A 9,717-nucleotide genomic window follows, 5' to 3' on the forward strand; every position below is an offset into this window, starting at 1 on the left:
ATGCTGAATCTTACTGCCTGTCTAGCCAGCACTTTCCATCCACTTCCACCCCTTCCAATCTGTTTCCATCCTTCTTTACTCTTGTATATAATTCCAAACCTAAAGGAATAAAGACTGGCTTACATCCCTGCCTCCAAAGCTCCCACACTTTTCTGCTGCAACCCCTCCTTTTAGTTCCATCAACCCTAAACCCCAGCAGAAGCATGTCTACCATGTCTGATTCATCCACTCCTTTTGAGCCCACTCAACACCGTGTATCTATAACCTGTCAGACTTGGTAACATGCCCAGCAGTGTTATCACACAAATAAACATTGCAAAACTGATTTTAAATGCTGATGGAAACAAACAGGAGAGTAAAACACCTTCTTCCTGGAAAATTGCAGTGTTGTACAAATCTTCACCACCAGTATGGGCCATCCTGAAAAATTAAGCAGAGAGACAATCAAATTCCAGGTTAATGTTCAAAACCAGCACATTTAGTTGAGATTCCTTTATTACACCTGAGTATTTCACTATCTCTAATGTGAATTATCTCTAACTGGAGATTAAAGCAGTAAGGGATCCAAAACACAGAAGTTAATCCAACATAAAAAACCTGAGTGTTTCTGTAAAGGCAATGAGTTTCCACTGTCTTGAGTTTGACTTCACATTTATCCATGACATCTAATCTTTACAGAATCACAGAATCACAGAATGGTTTGTGTTGGAAGGGACCTCAAAGCCCATCCTCTCCTACCCCCTGCCATGAGCAAGGACACCTTCCACTATCCCAGGCTGCTCCAAGCCCCATCCAGCCTGACCTTGGACACTCCCAGGGATGGAATTTTGGCATGGACAAACAACCCAACAACATGTTCTGACATATCTAGCAGATGCTTTTATCTAATCCTGGCCAATTTGCCCCAGGACAAAGATCCTTTTCTTTTACTGCCTCCAGAAGTGGTAGCTAAGTAAACTGTCCAGGCATTGCCTCTTGTCCATCAACACATGAGAATAAAATGAAATGTCAGCCCAGAATCTGCTCCAGGATGTCACATGAAATTTTCCCTGGAGAAATTCTCCCTCTCCCCAAGGAGAACTGGGCTGGGTGTTACTGAGAATGGAAAATCATCTACTAGAGGGTCCTCCAACCCCTCAAGACACCAAATCTTTTTGTCCCATCTGTAAGATGTGCTAAAGAAAACCTCAGTGTCACCCTTGTGCTTAAAAAGAAGTCAAGAATATATGACATGAAAATTAAAATATAAAGCAGAATTGGATTACAAATTTGGGGATTACCTTGTGACTGCTGAAGATCCTTGTGTCAGCATCACACTGCTCAAATCTTGCCTTGAATGTGAAGCTGGTCTGAAGGGTTTCAGACTAATTGCTCACTTCATTTGCCTCTGTTGATTTCTTCCTTCTCTCCGTGTTTTTTATAGGGCAGGGTAATCTCTTCCGTGTGTACACAATCAATAAAGAGTGGAGGTGGATCAAACAGAGACTTTACTCACCATCCTTTGGATAAGCAATTATTCTCACAGTCTTTCTGGTGGAGCAGGAGGCACAGCTGGACTCCACCCAGGAGCCTCTCAGGGCTCCCGCAGGGCACGGGACCCCCTCTGATGTGTGCATGAACTCCTCCAACAAACTTATCTCTGTAGCTGGTAGCCAGGACTTGCTGCAGAAAGATGCTATGTCCCAGGAGATGTGCCTTTGGGTCTTCACCAGAAGCCTGGATGGAGAGGGCAGGTTTGGGTGCTCCCTAGGCAAGAGAAGCCCACCAACCGCAACAAGTCTGAGCCCAGCCCTGAGCTGTCTGGGTATTGCATGGTCTGAGCTGGCTCTCTGCACTGAAAGGAACCAGGCAGGAGTTTAAGGAGCTGTTGTTGAGCTGTCAAAAAGAGATGGCCAGTTCAGGGCTTCAAAAGTGCTTCATTTTGGTGTTTCTTGCAGCCTGGTTTTGCTGCGTCGCAGGCAGGAGGACAACATGACTTTATCTCCAAAGCACCTACCCCTTCCCATGCCTTTGGTAGGGAGGTCACATCTTCACAGCTCTGGCCCTTGTTCTGCTCTGCAGAAGCCCCCATTCCCTCTGGCAGGCTGGGGCTGAGCTGGCAGCTGCCCTGAGTTATCTCATGAAAGGCTGTGCTTGCCTGTGCTCTGTGGTCAGAGAAGGTGTGGTGCTCCAGGGTGGAGACCCTTTCTTCGTTAATGCAGGCATAAAGAAAACATTAATAAAATCCACACTGGCAGGTATTTCAAAACAATAGAGGTTGACAGGTTTTTCTGCTGTGCCTAGACAAATAGGTGCACAACAATTCCAGATCCTCTTACGTCATAGTAACAAACAGGACCCAAGCACCTCTCTGAGTCCCCTGGAGATTTTTTGGAAGGGTGTCAGGTATCCACAGTCTAGAGAATGACCACAACTGTAAATTTTCCTCTGTGGCTCAGGAAAACAGAGAATTGACTACATTAAATAGACTTTATAGAGAGATGGACAGTAAAGAATGGGCCTGCAGACATAGGCAGGTATTTCTTCTGTTTAAGCCACACATCCACTTTCCATTCTCTGTCATCCATAGAGGAGGACATTTGAGTCTGTGTGAACCTTCTCTCCCTCCTGCAAGAAATCACTGGGCTTGTGTTTGGCTTTAAGCCTGAACTTGCCACAAAAGAGTTCCTGAGCAGGGAGGACTCTATTCAGGCAAGTGCCAGCACTTTCCTTCTTTATCAAACAAAGGGAGAGCTCAAATCAAAGCTGAGATTGCTTTGTGGAACTCATCTTTGATTTTTGAGTCTGATCCAATGGTCACTGAAGTTAATGGGAATCTCTGATGATTTCCCTGGTATCCAGACCATGCTGCTAAAGAAAAAGCTTCTAAATACACAGCAGACCTCACTCTTGAAAGCCACTGACCAGCTACGAGGTGGATCTACATGTCTTTTGCATGCCCAGTGTGAAGATGTGGTGGAAGCAACTGGAATGTGTTCTTCTCTTGTGAATGGAAATTCACTTTTATAAACTTTCAGAGAGTGAGGAAAAAAAAGCTATGGGTGCTCTCATGGAATTTTCTGAATAATGGATTCTCTGAAGGTGAATATTTTTAATTTTTAAAAAAAAATAATAGGTGAATACATATTCCTTTTTTCTTTTTTATCCTGGTGTCACCTCGCCCCCAACTCAGTTTTGTGGAGAAGCTTGAGGTCACAGTGTGGGAAGTTGTGGTGGAGGAGGAGGAGGCAGCTCTTTTCTGCAGAAACACCTTATCTCACGTGGCTTGGGTGCAGTTCCACCACTGAAAACTGCCAACACAGATAACAACAATCCCAGTGAGACCAGGACAGGCAGCCAAGTGTGTATAAGGCCACAGAGACACACACTACAAGTCACAAGGATGTGAGCTTTATGACAGGACAGAGCTTCTCAGCATCACTTAGGTTTTTTTACCAGCTCTGGGACTTATTAGTGAATACTTGGCTATTGCTTTGGAGATCAAAAATTTCATATATGAGGGTATGCATCAAGGACAATACTACTATAATAAAAAAAAAAGCGCCATCTCAAAATCGTACTGAATAACCCAAAGCAATTGGGTAGAACAGTGTCAAAATACATTTAGAAATACAGAATAACAGAACCATATGGGTTGGAAAGGACAGGAAAGCCCATCTTTTTCCTATCCCCTGCCCTCCTCATCCAGGCACAAACCTCCTGGAGCATAGAAAAGCTACAGGAGATGATAGGAACAGTGGTATATACTACAGGAGCTCTCCCAAGAGCTTCACTTAGCAGAGTGATTCTGCTTTAAAAGCCAGCAGCGTGAAAGTTTTTATCAAAGAAGATCAGAGAAAACACTTCACTTTGTTTTTGTTAATTCCTTGGTGATACGGTCTGAAAAACATGGTTTTTCTGAGGACGAACTGTTTTTTGTACACTGTGAAATTTATACCAAACCTTTGGCTGCCTCAAGGTTTTACACTATAGGAAAATCATGGAATAAGAAAAATAACCCCAAGGAAGTCTGAACTCTAAAAGGCACAAGAATTTACTTGGTCAGTAGTACAAAAAAGAAAGGTAAAGCAATTTTTTTTTTGCTACTAATAAGCAGGGCCTTATCCTGCTTGCCATAACCAGCTCAGACATAATTTCTTGATCTTTACTGTAACACCTTGAAGAAACCTATTCTAGCAGAGATACATTTTTTATAATCATCAAGGTATTTATTAATCAATGTGATCAATCTCAAAAGCTGTAAATGCTCAGATATGCTGTCTGCTTCAAATAACTTGTTCATGACTCACAAGGCCAGGCTGGATATGGCTTGGAGCAACCTGAGCTAGTGGAAAATGTCTTTGCCCATGGAAGGGGGTGGAACTGCATGAGCTTTAAGATCCCTTCCAACCCAACCCATTCCAGAGTTGTGTGGATTGCACCTTCCATTTTAGAGCAAGGTCAGCAAAAGGTTGAATGGGTCTTTGAGGGAGGTGGCTTGAAGGCACACGAAATTTTGGTGCTGAGAGAAAGCCCGTTCCCATTTCCTGGAATAAGGGAAAGCACATATCTTCATGAGTTTTCTTGGAGCGCTTCTTCACCAACACAAACAGTTGTGTTAAAGTGTCTCAGAAGCAAACCACCACATCTCAAGGACAGAGCCCACCTCAGAGGTGCTGCGGGCAGTTCATGGAAACACAGCTCTGTGGGGTAAAAAGCAATACTGTCAGCCCATCTGGAAATTCAAATCAGCTCAGTGTGTAGCCTGTGCTGTGGGTTCTGCCTTTCTCAGGGGATTTTGGTGTCCAGAAGGCTAAAACTAAGGCCTGTGAGACTGGTAGTACCCTTTGCATCTCTCATGATAACAGCTGTAGAGGTGATAGTTGGTCACTTACGCAGGTTCCTTCAAGGTGTTGACAAGCTGCACGTCACATGTTAGAAAAGCTGCGTGTTTATTTTCCACACCAACACGTCATTCCTCTCGTGCTAAGGGCAGCAGCAGTGCTGCTCTCTGTGAGCAAACCAGCCTGGAACCATTCCCTCGTGGCACTGGGGAGCTGCAGCCACACCACGGCACTGTCACCTTCCAGCTCAGGGTGGCCACATCCAAACTGCCACCAGGAGAGGCTGCAGGTCCGGGGTGACTCCCCAGCCACGCTGGGCAGTGCTCTCCAGCTGGCTCAAACACGATGCTGCCAAGGCCACTGCAGTGAGTTATCTGAGCTCAAGTCAAATTGTGTAGGCACAGGGTATGTGTGCTGCAGATACAACCATACTGGCTACTGGGAAAATCTTCCAAGTATCCTCTTTCTTAGCTTTTATTTGTGATGCCAGCTGGTGGAAAGGTTGAGTTGGTGAAGCACAGCAGTGCTTCAATGGGATCCTTGTCACTTTAATGTGTACAAGATTTGGCACAAGAGGAAAGCAAACAACAAGCAACTGGTGATAAGAAGCTTCCCTGCATGTTTATCCAAGTGATTTCTTTAGGTGGAGGAGGCCTCTCTTTATTTGTTTTTAAGAATCACGTTCTTGACCTTTATCAGCATGAGGAATTATTTTTTAATTCAAAACACCTCATTCATGCTTAGTTCTGAGATATATGTTCCATCACATCTGTACCGTTGTGGTCTGTGAATCACCTACAAAACAGGAAAATGCTGCTTCCATTTCCTGAGTGGGCACAAATAACCAGGTGGAAATTGGACATTTCGAGTCTGAGCATTCAGTTTGGAGCGTATTTGTTGCTTATTCAATCTGTCACTGGTGTGAGCTGTGCATTTAGTGCACAGCTCCACAGCTCCACCAGCGCACATGGCTGTGCTCTGGAAAGTCCCTGGGGAACACAACGGTCTGAACACTGCTGAGCTGGGAGCAGAAAACAAATCAATCTGCTTTAGGTGCTTTGTGTCTGCTCCTGGGCCTGAACGGGCTGGTTCTCAAATGGTGAGGGACAACGAGGGCTGCTCTGCACGCCTGACCACATCCAGGAGCTCTGGCACTCAGAAGCCATTAGGGCAGTAATTTCTTATTGAGCAACGGGATTACTTTATGGCTGGGCAAAATTTTTGATCTATAGTGGTAAGAGATTTTACCACCACCCTGCAGCTGGGTTCATTCATCACAGAAAGCAGCACAGTGTCAAAAAAATCTGTAGAGTATCCTGTATCCTGAGTGGTTTGTGCAGCTAGTTCTGCCTCTCATAAAGGATAAACTTGATTGGGAAAAGGTACATGAAGACTACAGAGCTATGGGGCTGTTCATGTTGGAGGGATGTCTACAATTTAATCTGGAAAATTTGCAGCTGAAAAGGCTTGATAGAAGCCTATGAAGTAACATCAGACATGGAGGAAGTCAACAGGGATGGCCAGTAGTCAACAGGCAATTTGTCTCATCCAGTGCAAGACACCCAGGGCATAAAATGAAGCTAAATTTGGCAGCTCCAAACATCAGAAGATGATTTTCTGTTCCCCCCGCCCCTCCCCTCCCCACACACACACACAAACTGTATTTAAGCTGTGGAGTCTATTGCCACAGGGTGTTGTAATCTGCTAAAAGTGTGCCTAGGTCTTAAAAAGTCACTGGCTGTGTTCATGGAAGAAAAAACCCATTGAAGGTAATTAAAAACAAGACATCATGTCTAGGTCAGAGAACCCATAAGCAGTAAATCAAGAGTAGCTAAAACAATATTCTGGGAACATATCTCTAATTACTGGTGTGCTTTCACAAAGTATCTGATTTCTTCTGTTAATGGGGACAGGCTACTGGTGCAGGTGAAATTTTGGTCTGACCTGGCCCAGCTTTTCTGGTGGTTTTGCTTTTTTTTTTTTTTCTCCATGCCACAAAAGCCATAATTCTGCTGGTTAGGTGAGTCCTGTCAACTCACCTAACACCAGAGCAAACTATGCAGGGTAGGGCATGAAAACAGGCTGTGCCCTTCCTCCCCTGCCTCCCAGCTCTGCCAGCTGCACCAAGGAGCTGTAAAGCCCAATGATTCAATCTCTCAGGAATCTGCTGGGATTGAGGGGAATATTGTGAGGACAACTCTGCTGGGCATGGCTAAAACCACTTTTGGCTGCTGGTGGTGCTATACTGGTGTGGAAGATCCTTTGTATTTGGGGCTGAGACCTTTAGCAAGGAGATGGATTCACTCAGGAAAGCCCTGACAATCAAGGTGCTGCAGGTCAGCTGCAGTCATTAAAATCAACTCACTGCCTTTATTTCTGTGGATCCACAAGGCACATCCTGAAAGTGTAGTAAATCTAGTTCTAATGAGGGTTTTTAAAATAACCAGAGGCAGAAGTTTCTGCCATGAAACTCTTCACATATTGTTTGCAAATTAAAATACTTCTTAAAAGGTATTATTGGGGATGAATTTCCCAGTTGTTTTCTTCAGTGGACTAAGCATGGCATTAAATTACAGGGAAGCTCAACTATTATCTCATACTTTTCTCTTTTTTTTTATTATAGACTTTTTATCCACATGAATGATAAAGAAACTACAACAGAGTTAAATACCTTTTTTGATAACAGTGATTATATTCTTAATTACACTCAATATTAAATTGTAAAATATTTCCAGAGGAGTACAATCGTAATTCATACAGCAGGCAAAATACCAGAGAGGGAAAGGGATGAGGGAGAGGGGTGTGAGAATCTCCAGACTGCTTTTAAAAAGCACTGTGTATGGCTAACACTATCCATCCATCCATCCGTCCACCCATCCATCCAAACGTGGTTCTGGCCCATCTGGTGAGATGTTCATTTCCTTCCATAAAACAATCACTGCTCCAAAGCAAAAGGTGAACTGGCAGATGTTGTCAGTGTCTGTGGCATTGAAAGGACCAGCACTTCCTTTCACAGCTTATCTGCACGATTCAAAAGCATTTTTTTTTCTATCAAGCTCAATAGTCCTTCTAAAAACACAAAGACTTAAACTTTGGTACCACCAAAAAAAAAAAAAATATCAAGGACAGGCATTATTTTTTTTTGTTGTTTTGTGTTTACTAATAAATGGCTGCTACATTCTATTTGACATGGTTGTCCATGATACTATGAGGTCACTTGTCCTTAGGTTCAGAGGAACCTGATTTTTTTTTATTTAGATCCCCAAACACTTCCATTTCACAGTCTATATACAAGTCAGGTTTCTGACTGGGTTATAACTTATAAGGTAACAGCTGCAAAAGCTCCTGTGCTTCTGGGAATGAAAAAAAAAAAAGAGAGAGAGAGAGAGAGAGAGAGAGAGAGAGAAAGTGTTATTATCAACATTAGGCTGAAGTTTGAGACAGAATTAAGGCATTTATTTATAACCCTTGAGAAAGGGACACACGTAGGTCACCTGCTCAGCATCATCCCCTGAGACTCTGACAGTGACTATCTGTGGGGTCCTGGGGAAATATTCACAATAAAGATAAGTGCAAACTTTGACTGCAGTGTGATTAAACACAGCCAGCTCTGCTGTGGGAAGGAGCACAGCGAGGGTATCTGAGGGGCGCAGGGCAGGAACTGAGGCGTTTCTCCCCAAAAACAGAGTTTCCAGCCCTTGGGAGCACTGCATGGGCAGGGATGTGCCAACACCTTTCCTCCTCAGGAGATTTTTCCTGCTCGGCACATCACGGACGTGAAACTGCTTCCGAACAACAGAGCCGCGGTTCTCCGCCTGGCTGGTTCATCTTGTCAGCTAAGGAACAACTCATCTTTCCAAAGCACCGGGGCTGCTCAGGGTCGTCCCCGCTGTCCGCGGGGATGGCGAGCCGCTGGAAACAAAAGCAGCGGATCCGCGGAGCGCATCCATCCTTTTCTCTCTTTCTCGCCAAACAGGCACGGAATGCTCTTCGCTGGGATGCCAGCACCGTCCTTGCAAGGACTGGGTGCTGATGGAAGCCCGGTGATGGGAGCAAACCATTCCTCTCCTCCGATGCTGCCATCCTCAGGCAAGCCTTTACTGCGCATCAAGACAAGGCGCTCGGGGCAGGACCTGCTGCTCCTCACCTGGGAGAGGCGTGCTGCTTTATTCAGGGTATGAATGCCGCTGGATTTGTTTTAAATCAGCGCCCAGATTGCTGTGGACTCGATTGGAAAACGCTGGCAGTCAGGAAGAAAGCGTGCGCAAGAGGGCAAAAGAGAACCAGCCCGGCACTTAGAATAATCTCCTTATCTCAGCGGGCAGAGCTCAGGGCCACAGATAGTGCTTATCTGGTTACTCTCTATTGCTCTTTATTATTTATTACTCTGTTACTCTGGTTACTCTTTATTTTTAAGAATCTGCTTCTTCTACAGCTCAGGCAAACCTCCATCATCTCTACTATCAAGCCCTTCTCAGATGTCCCAGACTCTCTTGAATACCTCTGTTCATTACTGAATGTAATTACTGATGAAGTGCACTACTCTGTGCATCAGTAGCTCCTTTTTTTTTTTCTAATCCCCTTACTTCTCCTCGAGGATTTTTTTATTGAATCCACAAGCCATATTTTGTGGCATAACACAGTAGCTGGGGTACCAGCTACTAGGTCTCCAGTCCCTAACCTTTTTGTTTTACCAGGAAGAAACCAAGAGAATATAACTTAAATGTTAAGACTTCAGCACCCAAAACTCGAATCTCCCAGGGCACTGATGATGGAGGTGGTGTTTCTTTCTACTAAATGAACCCTTCTAACACACAGGCCTGAGAAATGTAGTGTTTGGTTTAGGAAGGTTCTGCACATGAGCAGCAGGATAATTACCTTCTGTAAGACACTG

This window comes from Cinclus cinclus, chromosome Z (assembly GCF_963662255.1).
Source record: "Cinclus cinclus chromosome Z, bCinCin1.1, whole genome shotgun sequence".
Lineage (NCBI taxonomy): Eukaryota > Metazoa > Chordata > Aves > Passeriformes > Cinclidae > Cinclus > Cinclus cinclus.